The following is a 14,044-nucleotide window of genomic DNA, read 5'->3' on the forward strand; positions in this document are numbered from 1 at the left end:
TTCAGCAGGGGAAGGACATCTTCCATCTTCCTCCTTATTTTCCCCACCGTCCGTCACCACCGCCAGATTGTTCCGTTTAAGTCCAACTACAGAGCTATCCTTCCTTACTTACTAGTTTGTTCAGTATAAATGTCCCTCTCCTTGTGTTGATGTTGACCCCCAGCAGACCACCGCAATTGAGACACTAAGATCTTGAACACATCTGTATCACTTTAGCTTTCAACCACTTTAACCATTATTTTAAACTTTAGCTGTTGGAAAATAGCAGATCTACAAGCTCATAGCACGGTACAGAGTGCTGCAATATAATCTTGTAGATCTGCTATTTTTTTAAAATCGTGAAATCTTTGACTATTATTCTTTCACATCAAACGTTTTTTAACTAATATCTTTGCTTCTGGGGGTCCCTGCCTGGAACAACATACAGTATTTTCACATGGGGGTCGACGGCCAATTACATATAATTTCTGGGGTCCTTCACATGAAATAGTTGAGAACCACAGATTCTTTTTTAAAACGGTCATGATTTAGAACAGTCGTAGCAATAAATAGCAGATCTACAATCTCAAAACGCATCACACTGCGGCACGTTTTGAGCTATTTTGCTTTTATTTCAAATGCATTTAGTTATACTTATGTTAACTTTATGAACTTAAATGCAAATACATTGGACATTAAAAAGGACAATAAAAGTCATCCAGTCAGTCATTCAGCTACTAATATAGACTCAAGTAATTAAAGCGGGTCATGTTTCGAAATGTAACTGATTGCGGGCCGCAATAAGTGAAGGTGAGCGCCGCATGTGGCCCCCTGGCCGCCAGTTGCCCATGCATGATTTAGAAGACATTTGTAGAATCTGGTCTCAGGTCTCAATGGGTTAAGACACTGGCTACTACAGACAAGATTGATTGCACTGCCATGTAGAGTTTGTAGTCTGTGGTTGATGTTGTCATATTATGTCATATATTATTATGTGACTGATTTCATCATTATATTTATCATCGTCTGTTATGTCAGATAGACGGTTCTGATGAATAGTTACCGATTTAGCAGCTGCTCTCTGTTCCCCTCTCTCTCTCCCTCATTTGTGATAGAGAGATGGGAGAGTTGAGGTCATTTTGAAACGTAGACCATCTAAAGCAAATATGTCTCCTTGTGTTGATGTTGACCCCCAGCAGACCACCGCAATTGAGACACTAAGATCTTGAACACATCTGTATCACTTTAGCTTTCAACCACTTTAACCATTATTTTAAACTTTAGCTGTTGGAAAATAGCAGATCTACAAGCTCATAGCACGGTACAGAGTGCTGCAATATAATCTTGTAGATCTGCTATTTTTTAAAAATCGTGAAATCTTTGACTATTATTCTTTTACATCAAACGTTTTTTAACTAATATCTTTGCTTCTGGGGGTCCCTGCCTGGAACAACATGCAGTATTTTCACATGGGGGTCGACGGCCAATTACATATAATTTCTGGGGTCCTTCACATGAAATAGTTGAGAACCACAGATTATTTTTTTAAACGGTCATGATTTAGAACAGGGGTGGGCAACTTTGAAGATGGAGAGGGCCACTATATTTCCACGCTCACTCCAGAGGGCCACATGCATATTTCTGTCGTAGCAAAAAATAGCAGATCTACAAGCTCAAAACACATCACACTGCGGCACGTTTTGAGCTATGTTTGCTTTTATTTCAAATGCATTTAGTTATACTTATGTTAACTTTATGAACTTAAATGCAAATACATTGGACATTAAAAAGGACAATAAAAGTCATTCAGTCAGTCATTCAGCTACTAATATAGACTGAAGTAATTAAAGCGGGTCATGTTTCGAAATGTAATTTATTATTTATGTTTGTAGCACAGAAGATGATCATGGTCAAAAGAAAATCTTGCATTTGATAGTTTCTTGTACTAGGAAGGGTCAGGGAAGGGTTGGGGTTGTTTAGTTAGGAAATGTATTTATTTAATTATAGGTTGCATTTTATAACTGTATGTAAATGAAGTAAAGTAAAGTAGTAAATAAAAGATAGTAATTCAACGTCCATAAAGTGAAATCCCTGTTTGCTAAATAAATTTGTCACTTTGTTGATGGAGTCTGTGTTTCAGAAGCTACTTTAGTCTATACGTTTTAGTAATGACATGCTTACAGAACAAAAGGTTTAAGCAGATTGGACATCCTTTCTCTCCCCTATTAGAGGTGGAGATGATTTACACCTGTATTATGATATGGCACTTTTGATCACCCAGGATGCAAATAGTGAACCATTCCGTGTGTGTTGACGAAGCTGGTGCTCGTTCTCTCGGTCGGTGGTGGAAAAAGTGGACCGCGAGTATCACAGCGCCTGCTACAGGCCGTTGAAAACGCTTGTCTGGGACAAAGCGTCCTCTGCAATGTCGCTTCTGTGAGATAAAGCCGTCTGAAAACAGAGCCGACAATGTTAGTGGATGCGCGCGCATTTTCAAAATGGCCGCGCCCATTGTGTCAGAAGCATAACAAAGTTAACTGACGGTAGATTTCGATACGATCGTATTAAAACATGCATTAATGAATACATCGCTGTTAAAACGGCTTTTCCGTTTGTGGCAGGCTACAAGATTCTACGTTTTAAAATTCCTATGTTCCTGGCGGGTAAACGATTAAGTAGGTTGGACATCCTTTCTTTCCCCTATTAGAGGTGGAGATGATTGTCCTACTCTTAGAGGACATTTACACCTGTATTATGATATAAGCCACTTTTGATCACCCAGGATGCAAATAGTGAACCGGCCCATCGACACCTAGGATGTATTGAAATGCAAAGTCTGGCCAGATCTATGAAGACGGATGGCTGTTCTGTACAAAACAACACCAGTCCTCTACACTACAGAACCAGACCACTGTTTTCTAGGTACAAAAAGTGAAATAAATGAATGAATAAATGATTGGAATTATTATTATTTTGTAATTGCACTGTTAAATAATACCTGTTAAATAATGGCCTGAAAAACCTTGAAGTGAGAGAGCAACGTAATAGAGCAGAAATGTAACTCACACACACACACACACACACACACACACACACACACACACACACACACACACACACACACACACACACACACACACACACACACACACGCACACACACACACACACACACACACCTCAGGTGTGTGTGTGTTATTACCCCAGGACACGTAATGAATTATGTTGATTATGATACTTTAATATATTGATCAATTAAATACATGAATACAAAACAAGCCATTGTGTCTCATACAAGAGTCACATTGTCAGCATACATAGATATTGGTAAGAAAAAACAGATGGAAATGCTACTGCTTAGATTACATACCGTTGTCACCGTACAATATCTCTTATATAATACACCTGGTTATATGTACAGTTCATCTTCCATGGTAGCGAATCATCTGTTAACGCCTTCTATAAGGGCCTAAAAGGGACCCAGACTGTGACAGTTAAAGAGATCTCCACACATTCCACATATGCAGGCATGATACATGTGGGCCTAAAAGGGACACAGGCTGTGACAGATGAAGTGACTGAGAACGAGATTTCCACAAAGTCCACATATCCAGTTCAACGGGGGACAGGCAGACAAGCAGAATGGTACAGAGTTTACATTGACAGACCGACGGGCCGCGCTGCGGGTGTGGCATAGCCTTTTGGGAATGCATTCCCAACTCAGATCTCTCCCGACCTGCGTCGTACCCGAGGCTGACTGGTGGGGCTTCTAATATCAGTGAGTCCTTTTCAAAACGCATCCCCTTCGGCATCTTATATTGAGGGTGTAACATACCAAGCTCTTTGGGTTCCTCCTGTTCAGCAGAAATGTCCTTGGTGGGGTCGAGAGAGTTCATCTTCAGCTGAAGTCTGGGGTCCAGTCCGATGCGATCAGAAATGATTGATATCCTGGAGCAGTTGCAGAGAATAAGAAATGACACAGACCAACCCTTCTTATACCAGAGTCTGGATGGTGGAGCCACTAACTGCTTTGATATGATTGGCCAAAGAGAACAATAGAACTACCTCTCCACTAATCACAGTCTAACATACTGTCCCACCCTCCCTCCTTCCCCAGAGATGCTCAATTGATCCAAAGTGATAACATTTCATATATACATGCACACAAAGGCAAACTACAATGTTGTCTTGTCCATACTGTGCTACAACAACAATGACAATTATATAAATTCAATAAAAATAAAAACAAAGCATTTAAGTAGTGTCAACTTCAGCACAGCAAAATTAGGGCAAGGACATAAAGGTATCTACTAAAGGGCATGTCATGTTACTGACTGAAATTGCCATGAACAAATTGGACTCCTATAAAGCATAGATAAAAAACAACTCTTGCCTTTGAATATTTATTAAAAATAAAGACAAAAACAAAATTAATTTATAAAGTCATGCCATTTTTTTCAAGACACAAACTGCCCCCCATCCCCTGAAAATTCTCCATACACACTTCATAAATAGTACACCAACACCAGCTTTTGACATTTAATACAATTTTGTAATTGTATTTGTATGTTTTATGTGGACCCCAGGAAGACTACTGCCATGGCACCAGCTAATGTGGATCCTAAAATATAATCAAATCTAGACTTTGTACATAGCCTATTCCCTGCTGTATGTATTACTTAACAGTGCAATTCAAAAATAAAAAATAAAGTTGCAATGTACGTCCAATCGTTTATTCATTCATTTATTTCGCTTTTTGTAGCTAGAAAACACTGGTCTGGTTCTGTAGTGTAGAGGACTGTTGTTTTGTAGAGAACAGCCATCCGTCTTCATAGATCTGGCCAGACTTTGCATTTCAATACATCCTAGGTGTCGATGGGCCGGTTCACTATTTGCATCCTGGGTGAATACAGGTGTAAATGTCCTCTAAGAGTAGGACAATCATCTCCACCTCTAATAGGTGAAAGAAAGGATGTCCAATCTACTTAAACCTTTTGTTCTGTAAGCATGTCATCAGAGACGTGCTGGCCATTGGGAAATTCAGGACAACTCCCGAACGGCCGGTCCAGTCCAGGCCGGTCTGGGCCAGCCGTTTTTTGTTTTGTTTTTAATACACAATTATCTTTTAACAAGGTAACAGCCTATATAATCATGTTGCTTTGTGACATAATAATATTGTGCACAGCAGCCGCTCTCAGCCATCCTGGCTGCAGCGCAGCCTGTTAGGTCACTGTAGGACCTAAAGTGACCTAAAATGCGCTCGCACGCCCTTGATTCGTCTGTGTTTCGATTCGTCGGCACGCGGCCTCTGGCCTGCAAACAGGAATTTCACTTCATGTATTTTGATGTCTCATAAAGGAATGGGAGATCACTCTGACTTTGACAAGTAAAACATGAACCACTATATATCATTGCTGTTCTGCAGGCCCTGCAGTTATTTACATGTAGAATGAAGCTTAAAGAGAAGTCCACGTAACAATGTTTAACGCATGCAATACTGTTCAGATCACAGTACATCGCAGTACAGTATCTCACTGTGCCCCCATGTTGAAGATAGTGCTTTTGATTGTTACCGTATTTATATAAAAGTGTAGAGAGACAGAAAACTGAGGCAGAGATCCTGGGAGACATGTGAGAAATTACACCGGACACCTACTGTGCTTTTATTATGGGACCAAGTCCTAAGTGACTTCTTGGTATTGTATTAGTCTGTTTTTTTCTTCTTCTCCTCCTTCCACCAAAAATAGCAGTTCTGGCTTAACCGTGCAGTCTGCTTTTGCAAAACTTGGTAATGGTAGAGGGCTATCCCAAACAGTGAGGACGCGAAGCCCATAACCACGGATGGCACGGATAATCTATCAAAGTCATATTTGCTTTAGATGGTTTCAAAATGACCTCAACTCTCCCATCTCTCTATCACAAATGAGGGAGAGAGAGAGGGGAGAGAAACAGAGAGCAGCTGCTAAATCGGTAACTATTCATCAGAACCGTCTATCTGACATAACAGACGATGATAAATATAATGATGAAATCAGTCACATAATAATATATGACATGATATGACAACATCAACCACAGACTACAAACTCTACATGGCAGTGCAATCAATCTTGTCTGTAGTAGCCAGTGTCTTAACCCATTGAGACCTGAGACCAGATTCTACAAATGTCTTCTAAATCGTGCATGGGCAACTGGCGGCCAGGGGGCCACATGCGGCCCTCACCTTCACTTATTGTGGTCGGCAAATCAGTTACATTTCGAAACATGACCGCTTTAATTACTTCAGGTAGCTGAATGACTGGTATTATAATGTTATTGTCCTTTTTAATGTCCAATGTATTTGCATTTAAGTTCATAAAGTTAACACAAGTATAACTAAATGCATTTGAAATAAAAGCAAAATAGCTCAAAACGTGCCGCAGTGTGATGCGTTTTGAGATTGTAGATCTGCTATTTTTTGCTACGACAGAAATATGCATGTGGCCCTCTGGAGTGAGCGTGGAAATATAGTGGCCCTCTCCATCTTCAAAGTTGCCCACCCCTGTTCTAAATCATGACCGTTTTAAAAAAGAATCTGTGGTTCTCAACTATTTCATGTGAAGGACCCCAGAAATTATATGTAATTGGCCGTCGACCCCCATGTGAAAATACTGTAGGCAGGCAGGGACCCCCAGAAGCAAAGATATTAGTTAAAAAACGTTTGATGTGAAAGAATAATAGTCAAAGATTTCACGATTTTTCAAAAATAGCAGATCTACAAGATTATATCGCAGCACTCTGTACCGTGCTATGAGCTTGTAGATCTGCTATTTTCCAACAGCTAAAGTTTAAAATAATGGTTAGTGGTTGAAAGCTAAAGTGATACAGATGTGTTCAAGATCTTAGTGTCTCAATTGCGGTGGTCTGCTGGGGGTCAATGGCAACACAAGGAGAGGGACATTTATACTGAACAAACTAGTAAGTAAGGAAGGATAGCTCTGTAGTTGGACTTAAACTGAACAATCTGGAGGTGGTGACGGACGGTGGGGAAAATAAGGAGGAAGATGGAAGATATCCTTCCCCTGCTGAACAGTGGAGACAGGGAGGTGTATCAAGCATGCTCTACTATAAAATTCAACGATGCATCAACCATCAATCCCCCAGCATGCTGCAATGGAGGCCACTTGGAGGAGAGAGACAAGGAGAATGTGGTCCAAAGGGGAGAAGTCAGAGAAGTAAAAGTCGATCCGTCAATAATATGGAGGTGGAGAGTCCACCATGAGGAATAAAGCTCTACGGTGAGGTGATTCATGTCAGTGGCGCCGCCGGGACGTATAAAGTATTATTATTTTGGGCGGATGTGACTGTGGGACTGTGACGCTATAATATACAGCGTCACAGTCTATAGACTATAGAGTATATATCCTTCCTTACTAGCTTGTTTGTAGTGAGTTTGATGTTGTCATATTACGTCATATATTATTATGTGACTGATTTAATCATTAGATGTATCATAGTTTGTTATGTCAGATAGACAGTTCTGAATAATAGTTACCGATTTAGCAGCTGCTCTCTCTGTCTCTCTCCCTCTCTTTCTTTCTCTCTCTCTCTCTCTCTCCCTCGCCTGTGATAGAGAGATGGGAGAGTTGAGGTCATTTGAAACTTAGACCATCTAAAGGACTTTGATAGATTATCCTTATCTTATCCTTATCACCTGTGCTTGAACTGTAACTGTTGAGCGATTGTACCTGTTTTTATTGCATCCATATGCAGCATGTTGGGAGATTGATGGTTGATGCATCGTTGAATTGTATAGTAGAGCATGCTTGATACACCTCCCTGTCTCCACTGTTCAGCAGGGGAAGGACATCTTCCATCTTCCTCCTTATTTTCCCCACCGTCCGTCACCACCGCCAGATTGTTCCGTTTAAGTCCAACTACAGAGCTATCCTTCCTTACTTACTAGTTTGTTCAGTATAAATGTCCCTCTCCTTGTGTTGATGTTGACCCCCAGCAGACCACCGCAATTGAGACACTAAGATCTTGAACACATCTGTATCACTTTAGCTTTCAACCACTTTAACCATTATTTTAAACTTTAGCTGTTGGAAAATAGCAGATCTACAAGCTCATAGCACGGTACAGAGTGCTGCAATATAATCTTGTTGATCTGCTATTTTTTTTAAATCGTGAAATCTTTGACTATTATTCTTTCACATCAAACGTTTTTTAACTAATATCTTTGCTTCTGGGGGTCCCTGCCTGGAACAACATACAGTATTTTCACATGGGGGTCGACGGCCAATTACATATAATTTCTGGGGTCCTTCACATGAAATAGTTGAGAACCACAGATTCTTTTTTAAAACGGTCATGATTTAGAACAGTCGTAGCAATAAATAGCAGATCTACAATCTCAAAACGCATCACACTGCGGCACGTTTTGAGCTATTTTGCTTTTATTTCAAATGCATTTAGTTATACTTATGTTAACTTTATGAACTTAAATGCAAATACATTGGACATTAAAAAGGACAATAAAAGTCATCCAGTCAGTCATTCAGCTACTAATATAGACTCAAGTAATTAAAGCGGGTCATGTTTCGAAATGTAACTGATTGCGGGCCGCAATAAGTGAAGGTGAGCGCCGCATGTGGCCCCCTGGCCGCCAGTTGCCCATGCATGATTTAGAAGACATTTGTAGAATCTGGTCTCAGGTCTCAATGGGTTAAGACACTGGCTACTACAGACAAGATTGATTGCACTGCCATGTAGAGTTTGTAGTCTGTGGTTGATGTTGTCATATTATGTCATATATTATTATGTGACTGATTTCATCATTATATTTATCATCGTCTGTTATGTCAGATAGACGGTTCTGATGAATAGTTACCGATTTAGCAGCTGCTCTCTGTTCCCCTCTCTCTCTCCCTCATTTGTGATAGAGAGATGGGAGAGTTGAGGTCATTTTGAAACGTAGACCATCTAAAGCAAATATGTCTCCTTGTGTTGATGTTGACCCCCAGCAGACCACCGCAATTGAGACACTAAGATCTTGAACACATCTGTATCACTTTAGCTTTCAACCACTTTAACCATTATTTTAAACTTTAGCTGTTGGAAAATAGCAGATCTACAAGCTCATAGCACGGTACAGAGTGCTGCAATATAATCTTGTAGATCTGCTATTTTTGAAAAATCGTGAAATCTTTGACTATTATTCTTTTACATCAAACGTTTTTTAACTAATATCTTTGCTTCTGGGGGTCCCTGCCTGGAACAACATGCAGTATTTTCACATGGGGGTCGACGGCCAATTACATATAATTTCTGGGGTCCTTCACATGAAATAGTTGAGAACCACAGATTATTTTTTTAAAACGGTCATGATTTAGAACAGGGGTGGGCAACTTTGAAGATGGAGAGGGGCACTATATTTCCACGCTCACTCCAGAGGGCCACATGCATATTTCTGTCGTAGCAAAAAATAGCAGATCTACAATCTCAAAACGCATCACACTGCGGCACGTTTTGAGCTTTTATTTCAAATGCATTTAGTTATACTTATGTTAACTTTACGAACTTAAATGCAAATACATTGGACATTAAAAAGGACAATAAAAGTCATTCAGTCAGTCATTCAGCTACTAATATAGACTGAAGTAATTAAAGCGGGTCATGTTTCGAAATGTAACTGATTTGCCGACCACAATAAGTGAAGGTGAGCGCTGCATGTGGCCCCCTGGCCGCCAGTTGCCCATGCATGATTTAGAAGACATTTGTAGAATCTGGTCTCAGGTCTCAATGGGTTAAGACACTGGCTACTACAGACAAGATTGATTGCACTGCCATGTAGAGTTTGTAGTCTGTGGTTGATGTTGTCATATTATGTCATATATTATTATGTGACTGATTTCATCATTATATTTATCATCGTCTGTTATGTCAGATTCAGTTCTGATGAATAGTTACCGATTTAACAGCTGCTCTCTGTTTCTCTCCCCTCTCTCTCTCTCCCTCATTTGTGATAGAGAGATGGGAGAGTTGAGGTCATTTTGAAACGTAGACCATCTAAAGCAAACATGACTTTGATAGATTATCTGTGCCATCCGTGGTTATGGGCTTCGCGTCCTCACTGTTTGGGATAGCCCTCTACCATTACCAAGTTTTGCAAAAGCAGACTGCACGGTTAAGCCAGAACTGCTATTTTTGGTGGAAGGAGAAGAAGAAGAAAAAAACAGACTAATACTTCTGGACTTCTCTTTAAGCTTAATTCTACATGTAAATAACTGCAGGACCTGCAGAACAGCAATGATATATAGTGGTTCCTTTATGAGACTTCAAAGTCCATAAAGTGAAATCCCTGTTTGCTAAATAAATTTGTCACTTTGTTGATGGAGTCTGTGTTTCAGAAGCTACTTTAGTCTATACGTTTTAGTAATGACATGCTTACAGAACAAAAGGTTTAAGTAGGTTGGACATCCTTTCTTTCCCATATTAGAGGTGGAGATGATTGTCCTACTCTTAGAGGACATTTACACCTGTATTATGATATGCCACTTTTGATCACCCAGGATGCAAATAGTGAACCGGCCCATCGACACCTAGGATGTATTGAAATGCAAAGTCTGGACAGATCTATGAAGACGGATGGCTGTTCTCTACAAAACAACAGTCCTCTACAGTGTCTACACTACAGAACCAGACCACTGTTTTCTAGGTACAAAAAGTGAAATAAATGAATGAATAAACGATTGGAATTATTATTATTTTGTAATTGCACTGATTAATAATACATACAGTAGGAAGTAGGCTATGTACAAAGTCTAGATTTTAGGATCCACATTAGCTGGTGCCATGGCACTAGTCTTCCTGGGGTCCACATAAAACATACAAATACAATTACAAATACAAAATTATTAAATGTCAAAAGCTGGTGTTGATGGACTATTTATGAAGTGTTTATGGATAATTTTCAGGGGATGGGTGGCAGTTTGTGTCTTGAAAAAAATGGCATGACTTTATAAATTCATTGTGTTTTTGTCTTTATTTTAAATAAATATTCAAAGGCAAGAGTTGTTTTTTATCTATGCTTTATAGGAGTCCAATTTGTTCATGACAATTTCAGTCAGTAACATGACATGCCCTTTAGTAGATAATAACCCTCATAATGTTAGAGGTGCAGTAGGCATTGTTACTATTGCTGCTTAAGTGGTAGATACCTTTATGTCCTTGCCCTAATTTTGCTGTGCTGAAGTTGACACTACTTAAATGCTTTGTTTTATATAATTGTCACTTTGGATCCATTGAGCATCTCTGGGGAAGGAGGGAGGGTGGAGGACAGTATGTTAGACTGTGATTAGTGGAGAGGTAGTTCTATTGTTCTCTTTGGCCAATCATATCAAAGCAGTTAGTGGCTCCACCATCCAGACTCTGGTATAAGAAGGGTTGGTCTGTGTCATTTCTAATTCTCTGCAACTGCTCCAGGATATCAATAATTTCTGATCGCATCGGACTGGACCCCGCCCAGACTTCAGCTGAAGATGAACTCTCTCGACCCCACCAAGGACATTTCTGCTGAACAGGAGGAACCCAAAGAGCTTGGTATGTTACTCTACCTCCCCTTTCAACCCCTATGTTCTGTTTTCTTTTCACTCAATATTGTCAATAGTCATTTTATTAATTCTGAATCTTACATTGTGTTTCAATGTAATGTGTGTTTTTAAGACCATTATTAGTTGGCTACATGACAGATTTTTTGCAACATACTTTTAAGTCCACAAAGTGCTGTCTTTCTACCTATCAACAATCATTGTATTTGTTTCCAATCCAGTATCTCATCAGTCTGGCTGCCCTGACCTACCAGAGGTGAATGAACAAAGAAGCTTGGCAGAGAAAAAACACCACTGCTGTGATCAGTGTGGAAAACGCTTCTCTAACATCTCCACACTTAAAATTCACCAGAGAATCCACACTGGAGAGAAACCCTATGGATGTGATCAGTGTGGACAACACTTCTCTCAATTGGCCAGCCTGAAAAGACACCAGAGAATTCACAATGGAGAGAAACCTTATGGGTGTGATCAGTGTGGACAACACTTCTCTCAAATGTCTAGCCTTAAAATCCACCAGAGAATTCATACTGGAGAGAAACCTTATGGGTGTGATCAGTGTGGACAACACTTCTCTAAATTGGCCAACCTTAAAAACCACCAGAAAATTCACACTGGAGAGAAACCCTATGGGTGTGATCAGTGTGGACAACACTTCTCTGAAATGGCCAACCTTAAAAGACACCAGAGAATTCACACTGGAGAGAAACCCTATGGATGTGATCAGTGTGGACAACACTTCTCTCATTTGGTCAACCTTAAAAGCCACCAGAGAATTCACATGGGCGAGAAACCCTATGGGTGTGATCATTGTGGACAACACTTCTCTCAATTGGGCAACCTTAAAAGACACCAGCGAATTCACACAGGAGAGAAATCCTATGGATGTGATCAGTGTGAACAACACTTCTCTCATTTGGCCAACCTTAAGAGACACCAGAGAATTCACACTGGAGAGAAACCCTATGGATGTGATCAGTGTGGACAACACTTCTCTCATTTGGTCAACCTTAAAAGCCACCAGAGAATTCACATGGGCGAGAAACCCTATGGGTGTGATCATTGTGGACAACACTTCTCTCAATTGGGCAACCTTAAAAGACACCAGCGAATTCACACAGGAGAGAAATCCTATGGATGTGATCAGTGTGGACAACACTTCTCTCTATTGGCCAACCTTAAAAGACACACACAGAGAATTCACACTTGAGAGAAACCATGTCATTGTGATATGTGTGGAAAAGCTTTCAGTCGCTCAAATGATGTAGAATTTCACAAGGTTGTACACGCTGGATTTAAATACCTTGAGGTCATTGTGGGAAATGTTTTTAGCCTCACACTATCTCTTCCATTCTCTCCCTCTATATTCATCTATTTTCGGATTCTCCTGACCCATTTCTCTCTACGGACCGTCCCTTTATTCCTCATGGTGGACTCTCCACCTCCATATTATTGACGGATCGACTTTTACTTCTCTGACTTCTCCCCTTTGGACCACATTCTCCTTGTCTCTCTCCTCCAAGTGGCCTCCATTGCAGCATGCTGGGGGATTGATGGTTGATGCATCGTTGCATTTTATAGTAGAGCATGCTTGATACACCTCCCTGTCTCCACTGTTCAGCAGGGGAAGGATATCTTCCATCTTCCTCCTTATTTTCCCCACCGTCCGTCACCACCGCCAGATTGTTCAGTTTAAGTCCAACTACAGAGCTATCCTTCCTTACTTACTAGTTTGTTCAGTATAAATGTCCCTCTCCTTGTGTTGATGTTGACCCCCAGCAGACCACCGCAATTGAGACACTAAGATCTTGAACACATCTGTATCACTTTAGCTTTCAACCACTTTAACCATTATTTTAAACTTTAGCTGTTGGAAAATAGCAGATCTACAAGCTCATAGCACGGTACAGAGTGCTGCAATATAATCGTGTAGATCTGCTATTTTCGAGTTAATAAAAAAGGACAACAAAATAATAATATTTTTTATTTAATAAAAAAAATAAAAATAAAATAAACGAATGGTTCAAGCCCATTAATTAAGATTCGAGTGCCAACCCTAACGAGCGAACATTCAAACCGTGAATGTTTGGCGACAGCCTTACTGTCATGTAGAGTTTGTAGTCTGTGGTTGATGTTGTCATATTATGTCATATATTATTATGTGACTGATTTCATCATTATATGTATCATCGTCTGTTATGTCAGATAGACGGTTCTGATGAATAGTTACCGATTTAGCAGCTGCTCTCTGTTTCTCCCCTCTCTCTCTCCCTCATTTGTGCTAGAGAGATGGGAGAGTTGAGGTCATTTTGAAACATAGACCATCTAAAGCAAATATGACTTTGATAGATTATCTGTGCCATCCGTGGTTATGGGCTTCGCGTCCTCGCTGTTTGGCATAGCCCTCTACCATTACCACGTTTTGCAAAAGCAGACTGCACGGTTAAGCCAGAACTGCTATTTTTGGTGGAAGGA

The sequence above is a fragment of the Electrona antarctica genome, assembly GCF_951216825.1.
Source record: "Electrona antarctica genome assembly, contig: scaffold_25, whole genome shotgun sequence".
In the NCBI taxonomy this organism is placed as follows: domain Eukaryota; kingdom Metazoa; phylum Chordata; class Actinopteri; order Myctophiformes; family Myctophidae; genus Electrona; species Electrona antarctica.